The sequence below is a fragment of the Ochlerotatus camptorhynchus genome, unplaced genomic scaffold, assembly GCF_037179485.1.
Source record: "Ochlerotatus camptorhynchus isolate MF236.1 unplaced genomic scaffold, CSIRO-AGI_Acam_v1.1 ptg000202l, whole genome shotgun sequence".
Taxonomy (NCBI): Eukaryota; Metazoa; Arthropoda; class Insecta; order Diptera; family Culicidae; genus Ochlerotatus; species Ochlerotatus camptorhynchus.
This window is the reverse complement of record NW_027040692.1, coordinates 1033667-1045755: the sequence shown is the minus strand read 5'-3', so window position 1 is coordinate 1045755 and position 12089 is coordinate 1033667. Positions and strand designations below refer to the sequence as shown.

Here is a 12089-nt window from a genome sequence, read left to right as displayed (position 1 = left end):
AGTTCTATATCATCATATCATAACGAAGCAGTGTTAAATTTTTAACAATTTCTCACAAATTTGTTACTCAATATCAAATCTCACGGTACATACGGAGAGGTAAATAAATTTAGAATGCATCTGCAGTGAAAACATTTCATTTCGTGAAAAAAAACTGCTCGAAGTGGGTTGTGCTTAGTTAGCGCAAAAAAAAATCTTTGCCCTATTTCATCCCTCTCCACTAAAGATCTTTATTTTATCAAGCTAATGGCTATTTTTTATCTGATTTCCATAGATTATAATGAATTTTGAACGAACAAACGACCATTGAGTTGTGAAGTTTTCATCTTCTGTAGATCTCAGAAAGTGGCCATTTCGCCCATTTTCCCTTTCTGCGGAAAATAAACTTTACATCATACAGCAATCACTCAAAAAGTGCGCTTATTACCGATCTAGCAAATGTATATCAGATACATGGAGTCTACGACCTACGTGGCAGGTGACATCTAACATGGAATTTTTCGTGATTTTTTCCATATAGCTAAGTGTGACACTAGGCTAAGTTGTTCAGTAGATTTTTGGGTGGTGGAGAGCAGTTCAGAGAGCTGCAAAATGAAAAAAAAAAATACTACCTGTAAGGTGCGAGATACGGTGTCCAGTAAACAGGCAGTCGACCAAATGGTCATTAGGCCGAATTACTATTTGGCTGGATGCTCACCACGGTCATTACGCTGAACTTAATTTTCGAAATTACACGAGATTGATAAATTTTCGAAATTTTTCGGAGCCAAAAAAACTGTTGTTCAAAGGAATTTCAGAGATTCACGAGCTTCTTGACAAATTTTGAAGAGTTTTAATCACACACCAACACGAAACCCCGGTCGATGAAGCTCTCATCTCATCGGTAGCACCCAGGCTGATATCGTCTCCAAATCCGGGACCAAACGGAAAACTTAACGTGTTTACTGAAGCCTCTATGTCATCTCTTCGGATTATCTTTGAGCACTCGATCAAATGTATTCAGAACGGGAACAGGAAGGATGTAGACAACCACCGTGGAATCGCCTCGCTATCGACTACTATACCTGCTATGCTTCACCTCGTACGTTACGAGAAGCCTATCAAGATCAATCATGCTATCACCATCGCTAATTTGGAACGGCGAGTTTCAGTCGTACCTTATCGAGCGACAACTCAGTGTGTCTATTGAGGATTGCAATTCGATCGCTTTCCCGCAACTTCAAGTATTCCTCAAGGGAGTCACCTCAGGCCAATAATTTTCTAAATTTATTTCAACGATGTGATATTTGTGCTAGAGACACCTCGTTTGTCTTTCGCTGATGATCTTAAGATTTTTCTTAAGATTGAAAAGCATCCTGATGCTATTTTTCTACAAAATCAGATTGTTAGATTCAGTAACTGGTAAAACTTTCTTTTATGTTGACCCCAGGAGATGCTCTACCATCCCAGACGGGGAACAGCCAAGGCCCCTAGCTGCTGGTCTAAAGCCACGGCAGCCGTCAAGGGTGGGCACCAAGGCCTCTTTTCCTCCCGGGCCTCAGGACGTTGGTGAACTGTTTTGGGAGAGTTTTCGGTATGGTAAGTCCTAAACAACGAAATATTGGTTAACTTACTGTGCAGCTTGATTGACTCTAGCGATGGCGTCAAGTTGTGGGTGGTGTGCACGAGAACGGGGCGGTAGGACGATTTTGTAGCGCAACGGTGACCCGTACGGTAGATTAGATGGGTGAGATGGTGGTCCTCGGTTAGTTCGGATCCTCAGTCCTGACGGGTAACGGGGAGTTGCCCGGCGGCCGAGACGGTTTGTCCACCTGTCGATGACCGTGCAAGGTTCGTTTGCTTCAATACTGGACCCTCGGTCGTAGTATTGCCGACCGGCAGCGACAGAATGTCCACTTGCGGGGGACCGGACACGGTTCGATCGATTCCGGGTTAGGGCTCAACCTTTAGTCGTGTGCCATCGTGTGGGCTGGATCGATATACCGAAATAAGGCCCGTCGGCAGCCACGGTATGTCCAACTGCAGAGAACCTGGCACTGTTTGCTAGATGCGGCGTACTGTCTCGACCCTCGACCGTATGCCAACGGCTTCGCTGGGCTACGATGAAGCACGTGGTCTCGTAGACCCTCCGGATTGAAGAATACTCCGGTTGGGCAAACCAGTGACCTGGACCGGTGGTTCCACAGGTACGAGTAAGCTCTTAGGGTTCACAAACGAGCTTTTCACTGTCTCGCACTGTCACCAACGGCTTTTGGTTTAAGAAAACCCGCGGTTCACTGTCGACAATCACTTCAAAATTCACGACTCTTGGTTTCGACTTCTGTTTGCAATGAGGTTGGCACCTCGAATTTGGCCCGACTGCATTTTTATTAAAATTGACCGTTGGCTATCTACAATTTTGTCGTTCTACAATACCATACTATATGCAAAACTAAATTAAGTTACTGTTGGGTAACACTGGTTTAATTTTAACCGCATGACAGTAAACTCTAACAAGTACTCAATAATTCCCCTCTCTCACAATTACACACTCCTGAATATTTCAATTGAACGAGTAAGTCACGTGAAGGACCTTGGTATTGTCTTGGACTCACAACTGACGTTCAAACAGCACATTTCATTTATGGTGGACAAATTCCCAGATCTTTGGGATTTATCTTGAGGATAGCTGAGGATTTTACTGGCATGTACTGCCTTAAATCGTTATACAGCTCGTTCACTAGTACGATCTACATTAGAATGTGGTGCAGCTGTTTGGAACTCTTTTTATCATAACGGAGCTGAGCGAATTGAGTCAGTTCAACGCAGATTCATTCGCTACGCACTTCGGCGATTACCGTGGCGTGATCCTTTTAGTCTCCCCATGAGGAACGTTGTCCATTAATACACCTAAAACCTCTCAACACTTGTCGTGCCACTTTAAGAGCTATGTTTGTTGCTGACGTTTTGCAGAATCGAGTTGATTGCCCAGCTGCATTGAAACAAATAAAATACAATATGCAGCCTAGGTTCTCGCGAAATAATCAAATGCTTTGCTTGACACTGTTGACGCAGAAATAAAAATAAAATAAAATAAAAGACACAGTGAAGTTTTTCACATTTTCGAAACATTGATTTTGACGCAGGACTATGTATTTCTTTACTTACTGGGAGTTACACTACGAAATCGAAAATGAGGCATGTAACAAAAATCTGTCAGTTTTCAAACGTATTAATGGGAAATATGTCATGCAATATGTCATTCCATGAAGAATTTATCGAACAAATGTTCGATTTTATATTCTAAATAGCTTATCAATAGTTTACCAATAGTAATAGTGTTAATAGCAAACATATTAATTGCACCGTGGACTCACGTTAATCAGAACGACACATCGTGTATATTGACAAGGTTCATTTTTATTATGAACTTCTAGTAATCCTATGACCATCAGAATAGTGAATTTCTGGCAGATTTGTAAATTTTTGTCGTTATTGTATAGACTAAAGGGTGATACGGTCAAAATTTGGTCAATATCAACTTGACGTATTTCTTTCAATTTTGCATTTAAAAAACCTGAACACCCCTCATTTTGAAGGTGTGTGTGTGTAGAATGTTGCTCCTATTTTGATTTTGGAATTCACTCTTCAGTTGTCAAAATGCCGTCCAAGCAAGAAGAGCAGCGTATCAAAATTTTGCTCGCGCATCGCGAAAATCCGAGCTACTCGCACGCAAAGTTGGCAAAATCGCTAAAAGTTGCCAAATCAACCGTTACAAATGTAATTAAAGTGTTTGGGGAACGTTTGTCGACAGCCAGGAAGTCTGGACCGGGGGGAAATCGAAAACCGGAAGCCGCTGAGACGACAAAGAGAGTTGCCGGTAGTTTCAAGCGAAACCCTAACCTCTCTCTCCGAGATGCCGCAAATAAGCTGGTTGTATCGTCTACAACCGTGCATCGAGCCAAAAAACGAGCCGGACTATCGACTTACAAGAAGGTAGTGACTCCAAATCGCGATGATAAACAAAATACGACGGCCAAAGCGCGATCCCGGAGGCTGTACACGACGATGCTGACGAAGTTTGACTACGTGGTAATGGACGACGAAACCTACGTCAAAGCCGACTACAAGCAGCTTCCGGGACAGGAGTTTTATACGGCAAAAGGAAGGGGAAAGGTAGCAGATGTTTTCAAGCACATGAAACTGTCAAAGTTCACAAAGAAATATCTGGTTTGGCAAGCCATCTGTACCTGTGGCTTGAAAAGCAGCATTTTCATAGCTTCCGGGACTGTCAACCAAGAAATTTACGTGAAAGAGTGTTTGAATAAACGTCTGCTGCCTTTCCTGAAGAAACACGGTTGTTCCGTACTGTTTTGGCCGGATTTGGCATCTTGCCATTACGGTAAAAAGGCCATGGAGTGGTACGCCGCCAACAACGTGCAGGTGGTTCCCAAGGACAAGAACCCTCCCAACACGCCAGAGCTCCGCCCAATTGAGAAATACTGGGCTATTGTCAAGCGGAACCTAAAGAAGACCAAAAAAACTGCTAAGGGCGAGCAGCAGTTCAAGGCAAACTGGCTTTCTGCGGCGAAGAAGGTGGACAAGGTGGCTGTTCAAAATCTGATGGCAGGGGTCAACCGTAAGGCCCGGCAATTCGGATTTGGAAAAACGGAAGCCTAACTGAATATTTTTCCTGAATTTTATACTAATTGAACTTGAAAAAGAAATTTAATTTGATTTTTTAAATAAACGATTTCACCGATTTACACGCGTTTTCCCTTGACCTAATTTTGACCGTATCACCCTTTATTTTTTGTAGCAAATTTGATGCAGATTAATTTTTCAGAAGTAAGAATTTGGCAATGTTCTTTTGAAAGATTAGTCTTACGCCATATTGGAAGATTATAAAATGGTATCTTGATCTGTAGAAAATACATGGCCCCTCATTTTTTGCACGAGCCCTGTTCCAACTTTTTTGGCTGCAAAATTTCATTTTCGCTTGAAATCCTTCAGGTCTATTGCAGTCCCACGCTATTTCTTCAGTATGTGCTTTACAATCTTCCTAAATTAACCCTAGTTCCGGAGTATTGGCCAGATTCATTTCCTTGGGAATCACTGTGACGCCATTTTCGCTGTACCATTGTTTGGTGGAATTTGAATAGTGACAGCTTGCCAAGTCCAGCCAGTATAGGTAATCCACTTCATGATGCTCCAGAAAAAGCAGTAGTCTCTTTCGTAGGCACTCCTCCTGGTAAACTTGTTGGTTCATGGCCCCAAAAGGCCAGAAGTAACGAAAGTTTCGCTTTTTAGCCCACAACTACAGAATGCTTGCCAGACAAGGATCTGTTTGGGGAATTTCGACTTCTTTTTGATTTCACATTCTTCCGGGGAACTCTTCCGATCAATCGAGGTATAAAATTCCTGCCCAGGAATTTGATCGAAAACTGCTTGAAGCGGATAGACCGGGATTTTCGTTTCGAGCGTGCAGGATTGAATCGCGACGTGCTTGCTCCGGTGAAGCCATGATGTAAACAAATGAACTTATCTTGACAACCAATGCCTACTGTGATTTTATACACTCTTAGCATGATTAAGTTAATTTTTGAAAAATTAACTCAAATAAAGCCTTAAGGGTATACAGATAAGTGAGTCGGTAAAAAATCATGAGTTGGTATAAGCATACATTGAAATTGAACTTGTTTTCAGGGCATAAAAATATACATTTTCAACTGTAAACAAAATAAATATGAAGACATTTGGTAACAAATTTGCTGAGATATTCTTATTTAAGTTAGTGGTTTGAAAAAAACGGGTTCCACGATATCTCATCACTGCTTTGACCAAATCGGCTCATTTTTGAGGTGACGACTCGTTAAATAGCTTCCGTGTGCATGACAAAAGTCGATTTTTAAAAAGTGGATTTAAAAAAAAACATAAAAATATTTTTAGCTTTTTATTTATTTTTTTCTTTTTTATTTGAGAAAATGAAATTTCAAAATCCAGCTTTATCATGCATACGGAATACATATTGTGAGTCTTCAACCCAATTCAATTTGGCAATCAGCCAATTTGGTCCATCCAGTCCTGAGATATCGTGGGACCCATAAATCAACTGTGTTTTTCGAGAAAATCCATCTTTAGACCTCAATTATTTACAAACAGCAACATTTCACCTCAGCACGTGTTTACTAATGCTAATAATACGAATCTAATTTGGCCTATTTTTGGTCGATTTTACATATACGTAACCCGTTCATTGCAGTGTCCGGATTTTTTCGTGTTCAACCTTTAATATCGAGAAAAACAAAGTCCTCTTCATTGAGCATTTGTAAATTATGTTGATGAAATTTGTGTATTTACCGACCATAAAAGTACTTCTAAACAATTTCAATCAACTTTATCGACACACATAAATACCAAACTTTGTCTGTGGGCCTCAAACATCAATTCTATGGCAGGGGAAATGGCTCTAATGTTGGCCAATGGATCTAAGATTTGGCCCATCGCTAGAAATCTGCTGTCTATCAATTTTATCTAGATGAACGTGTCATTGAGACGTTACTAATGTTTATTTTTGGTTGCTATTGAAAATTTAGTCGATTGCTTAATTTACATCCATTTCCCCTATTGATTTAATTCAGTTCGGTTATTTTTTCTACCTCTTTGGAGTGATGCACATAGTATGTCACGGTCTAAGGGGAAGAGGGAGATGAATGTTTATGTGCAAAGCAATGCATTAGGTATATGAAAAACGAGTCTAAAAGGAGAGGGAAGGGGAGTATTTTTTTCCTTCATTTAGCATAAACACATTATTCGAAATCATTCTGAAAAAAATATTTTTATTTTCAGAAAATCGAAGAGCGTAACCACTAAATGTTTTACTCAGAGAGTTGTTTCTAATAGCTTATCATTCTAGCAGGAAGCAACCCAAGTAACATTGTAGATAGTATACAGAACCCTCATAAAACCAAAATTGTTTCTTGGGAAGTTAACTGGTCATCATCAACTTTACATGGAACATTACGTCACCCCTCAGTGTTTTTGAGCACTTCCACAGTTGTTACTTGAGAACTTTCTAAGCCTGTACCATTTTTACACTAATATAAATATTGTTGCATTACACAGAAAAAAAAAAAAATAAAAAAAAAAAATAAATAAATTAATATTACACCCAAGAGGATGCACTTCAATCATGTCGAAAATCTCATGTTATTTTTATTACCACAAAAATAAAATTGTAATTAAATGTAGTAAAATTGTTTGGCAAGAACAATCATACTAGGGGAAATGACGGCTTCGGCATGCCAGACTATTTTCGGCAACCCAAATTGAAACACTATTTTCACTGGATTTTCTTACGAAAACACTTCGCTGAAATCAAGCAAACGATTCTTTATGCTTTCAGCTTCAATTTGACTATATTTTTACCACTGAGAAAAAGCAATCTAGCAAGGTTTTCTTGAAATGAAACACACGCACTACAAATTGTAGCTGATTTCGAGTTGCCGATAATAGAACAGCAGATTTACATGCAGTTCAAATGGAACGGTTGCCGAAGAAAAACTGGTTGCCGACAATACTCGCTCTCACTAGAGAAGATTGGAGCTTTGTAAAAGCGTTTCAAAACAGTTTTTGACAATTCTTTCGACTGAAATTGTTAGAGCAGCTGGCAGCAAAAGATTGTAAACAAACCAATACTGCATATGTGTGCGTTCCTTAGAGAAAAAGGCTATAGAAAGAAGGTCGCTGCTTAGGTTGCCGAGAATACGTAAATTCCCCTGTATGCCCAGGGAAATGGAGGAATTATTCAACCCGAAAAAACCTAGACCAGACCGAAAATCGAACCCAATCGCCTCCATCATGGCCTAGCTTTATAGCTGCGCCTTTATCTACTGAGCTAAGGGAGGCCCCTTGCAATATCTATTTATTAAATATTCAAGAACCTCTCATTTCAATCGCCAGCTTAATAGATTTGCATCAATAGATGCCCTTGCAGTCTGATTATCTCTCAAATCAAACCCTAAACTAGGTCAGTTCACATCATCAAACCGAGCCCAATAAAATCCAATGGTTTACGATTCCGAACCCATTCGTGGTCCTTAAACGGACACCCAATAAATTTTTAATGCTTATTTATGTGATCGCTGACGCTTTGCCCGGTGTCAAGTGTTTCCTCGATCACACTCACATTAGCATTCGTCACCTCGGAAAACGATCGTGCGATTAAATTATCCACCCACCCACCGAAAAATCTATCCAAAGCTTTCTATTCCCGTGGACTGACTGCCTTATTGAGATCGTTCCGACGGCTGAGACACTTTGCCTGACTCAGATGGCACGTGTGGCGCCATTCTCCAATACCGTAAAGAGCCGAAACTAATCCCAACTATTATTGGTTGACCGAGCAGTAGCAGCAAATTCAGCAGGAATCGAAATCGGATTACGCTCACTAGTCGGCCAGTAGTGAAATTTGAATAGCAAATAGTGCGGAGTGCAAACAAATGCCGGGCTTATCTGCTCGCTCATGGTTCTCCAGTAGGCATACGCGGCGCGGTAGGCTACGGCCGTGATGTGGTCGCTTGCTATCATGGTCAAGGTGGGTTGTCTGATGGTGGTTGCTTATAATAATGCAATAAAAATCAACGATATCAAGTGGCTGCGGTCTACTACTCGCACAAATGACGATGCTAGAAAAAGTCGATCAAGTTCACGATTGAGATTTGAGTACTGATTCACACTGTTTGTTTTTCCTGTAGCAGCCCATGTTTTGATTAATACCTGCTCAATGCCGATCGTTGTAGGTAGGCCTGCCCGTGCCTGGGCGTAATGGAACTGATATTGACACGATGCTTGCCTAATGAAGACGATGAATAGCGTCTAGGTGGTTTACCTGGAAAGTGAAGGAAATCAAGGAGAAAAGATAGTATGAGTAACATTTTATTAAATTTGGAAACATTCTAGGAGTTAAGACAAAGTGTCAGAAATATTCACCGAAGCATAAAACTAAGTCCAATAGTATGTACATTAGGGTGGGTCAACTTTAATACTCCCTGTTTCCCAATGCGTATTGAGGTCCCCAACAACTGTGTAAAATTTAGAAAATTTTAAATGTTGTAATGGAAAATGTATTGAAACAGTAATCATTTACTTATCAAAAATCTACATACTATACAAGACTGCACATAGCTTACTTAAATCTTTGGTTTTGATTAGTTAGGTAGGTTCCGATTCAACACATTGTAGTTTCATTTTTATACCTATGATCTTGACTTTTTTACCTAGGGGATGAGTACTTAAGGGGGTTAGATTTTGATAAGTTCTTTAGTGGGAATGACACTGATGAAGACTGCACATTGTAGTCGAAATACGTATCTGTCATGGATACCAAAATTAATTAAGTGGAATTAAATGGAAGATAACCTTTTTTGCTGTTTTATTTAGCATTCCACTAACAACCCAATTTCATTACTTCATTATAATAATAACTTTTTTTTCTCAGATGTAGATTTGAAGTCTTCGACAAAGTATTGTAGAGTATTACCAATCTATGTCCACTAGACTGATGCAAAATTTGAAATTTTCGCTCCACCGTGCTTAAACGGTTTCAAATCATGTCCTGATTAGCCTCCCAAAATTTAAACTCATTTGGAAAGAAACTGACTTGGCACAAACTATTCGAAGTTTATATGGAAATTACTATGGGAAACCAAACTTTTTGTTCATTGTCTTCTACCCATTTTCCATATTGCTTTTTCGAAAATTTCAATAACTATTCTTACGGGAAATTTTCTAAGCTAAAACTTTGCAGAATATCGTTTTGCAGCCAAATGTCAAATAAAATAGTTATTAATTGTTTAAGAGATTGATAATTTTATGGCATGATCAAGCAGCTGTTCTGTTAGCAACACTGTATTCTGCAGTGTGACATAGTAGCCATGATATTTGTGCTCTATTCTTTTCAACAGAAACACCAATGTTGCCTGCTGAACAGTTGAATGAGCATAATCATAAGACATCAGTGACTTGAATCATTAATAACTTTTGTTCCGTGCATTTGATTGAAAAGTGGTTTCCAATAAAGTTGTAGCTGAGAAAATTTTCTGCAATCACTGTTATCATTTTTAAAAGCACAGTGATGTGGTGAATTGTTAGATAGATATGAACAAAAACATAAGTTTTCGCATAGTAATTCCCATATAAACTTGAAATGGTTTGTGCCAAGTCAGTTTCTTCCTAAAGTAGTTCAAATTTTGGGAGGCTAATCAGGACCCAATTTGGAACCGTTTGAGCACTGTGGAGCGAAAATTTCAAATTTTGCATCAGTCTAATGTCCAACCACAAAATGTATTTTACATGATTGCATATCATATAGCAAAAAATCATCCTCATACACGGAGACTGTCAGAATCACCAGTCTGTTTTAGACGTAGCCGAAGGTAAACAAGTTGATGTTGTCCAATATATCCAAGACGAATTTCACACCAACTCGGCCAATTGTTGGCAGCAGCCTCGCAGATTCCAAATGGAACTTATTAGGTGTAAAGACTTTGACTATCTGAAACAAATAAGTAACAACTGCTTTTTATAAATGTCTAATTTAATTTTAGATAGAAGATCAACTTCTTGTCAGACATCATTTTCATTAAATAATCCGTTTCAAGTTATGATTCTTTGAAGAAATAAAACCCAAATTCTACGTACGCCCTTATAAGAAATTCATACGAAAAAAAATTACAATTTGTTATTGAAAATTCCATCTTGGTTTGCAACTAATATATGTGCAAAGTTTTATTGAAAGGGTTTGCGTCAAAAGTATCTTCATTTTTACCGATTTAAACTGAAAGTGCGCTATAGGAGCACTTACAAAAAACTAAGACCTTACTTAGAGCTACTTCCCGTGCTCCGTGCGGTCCGATGAGAACACAATCTGCAAGTGACAATCTTGAAATACATGTCGTGAACGGCAACCGTAAACTATAGCAAGAAACGAATGTATTCGGTATGTTTGGGATTTAAGAAAATTTCCAAGATTGAAAAACCATTCGTGAACCTATACTAAGAAAAAAAATGAAATTTATTCGTCACTCTGGAACTGAGACAACAAATGTGGGATCTTGAAACAAATCAAGATCCCAGATTTCACCCTGAACATTTTTCAAAGGTTTGGCACTCGAGAGAACTTTCAGAGATCTAACAATTTAAAGATTTTCTTTAGAATTGTACCGAGATTACCTATGGAAATTTGAGGTAAATTAAAAGGAATTTAAGTGTTAATTCAAAAGATATTCTGAGGAGCATTCTTAAAAATTCGTGGAAAAATTGTAAAGAAGCTCTGCCTAGACTTCCAAGATAATGTTGAGATATAGTCCTATGAAATTCTGAGATGAGTTCCATAGTATTTCAGGGGAGAATAAAGGAAATTCATAACTGAATTCAAAGGCTGTGCTGTCTAGGTAAATTTAGAGCTGGTTTTTTACCCCTTTAAGGAGCGCCCATAATTGTAGTTAAAGAATGGACTCACAATTAAGTACCCTCTTATTAAAACTAGAGTACCTATTAGCTTGTCTGCTCTCAACTTGAAATAGATTATTCAGTTTAACGGTGGATCAAAACGCTTTTGTGTCCAACGTTTAGGTATGTGGACTTGACCTTCTACAGAGGATATAAAGTTGTACCATCTTTAGTCCAGCGCAAAATTCTTTCACTAAAACTAGCCCTGATGATGATTGCAACCCTTGGATCAAAACGTCGATAATGATAAAATTGTAGACAACACGTTATCTATAAAACCGACAGAAAATGTTTATTTTTAAAAGATATATAAACTTCTCTGATAATCTTGACTTTTCTGAAATTTTCAGTGCTTCCATGTAATAAGGAGCTGCTCTCAGGATCGGTGAACTACAATAATGTTTTCTAGACTACCATGAATTTCTATTAACTTTTTAAAAGTCCCGGGATTTTCCTTAGAACCAGTGAACTGCCTGTAGCTTCCGTAATTCAGTTTTACGTACTTCATTAAAGCTCATGGAACTTCCTTCAAAATCTTTAAACTCCCTTGAAGATCCTTAAATTGACAAGAAGTTCTCAGATTTTCTCTTAAGTTTTCT

The 12089-nt window shown here is 38.9% G+C and overlaps 1 protein-coding gene across 1 annotated transcript in view; it reads right to left on the bottom strand.

Moving 5' to 3' along the window:
- LOC135702868 (serine-rich adhesin for platelets-like) overlaps positions 1-12089 on the bottom strand; it is a 337028-nt gene that overhangs the window by 215538 nt on the left and 109401 nt on the right. The window lies entirely within an intron of this gene.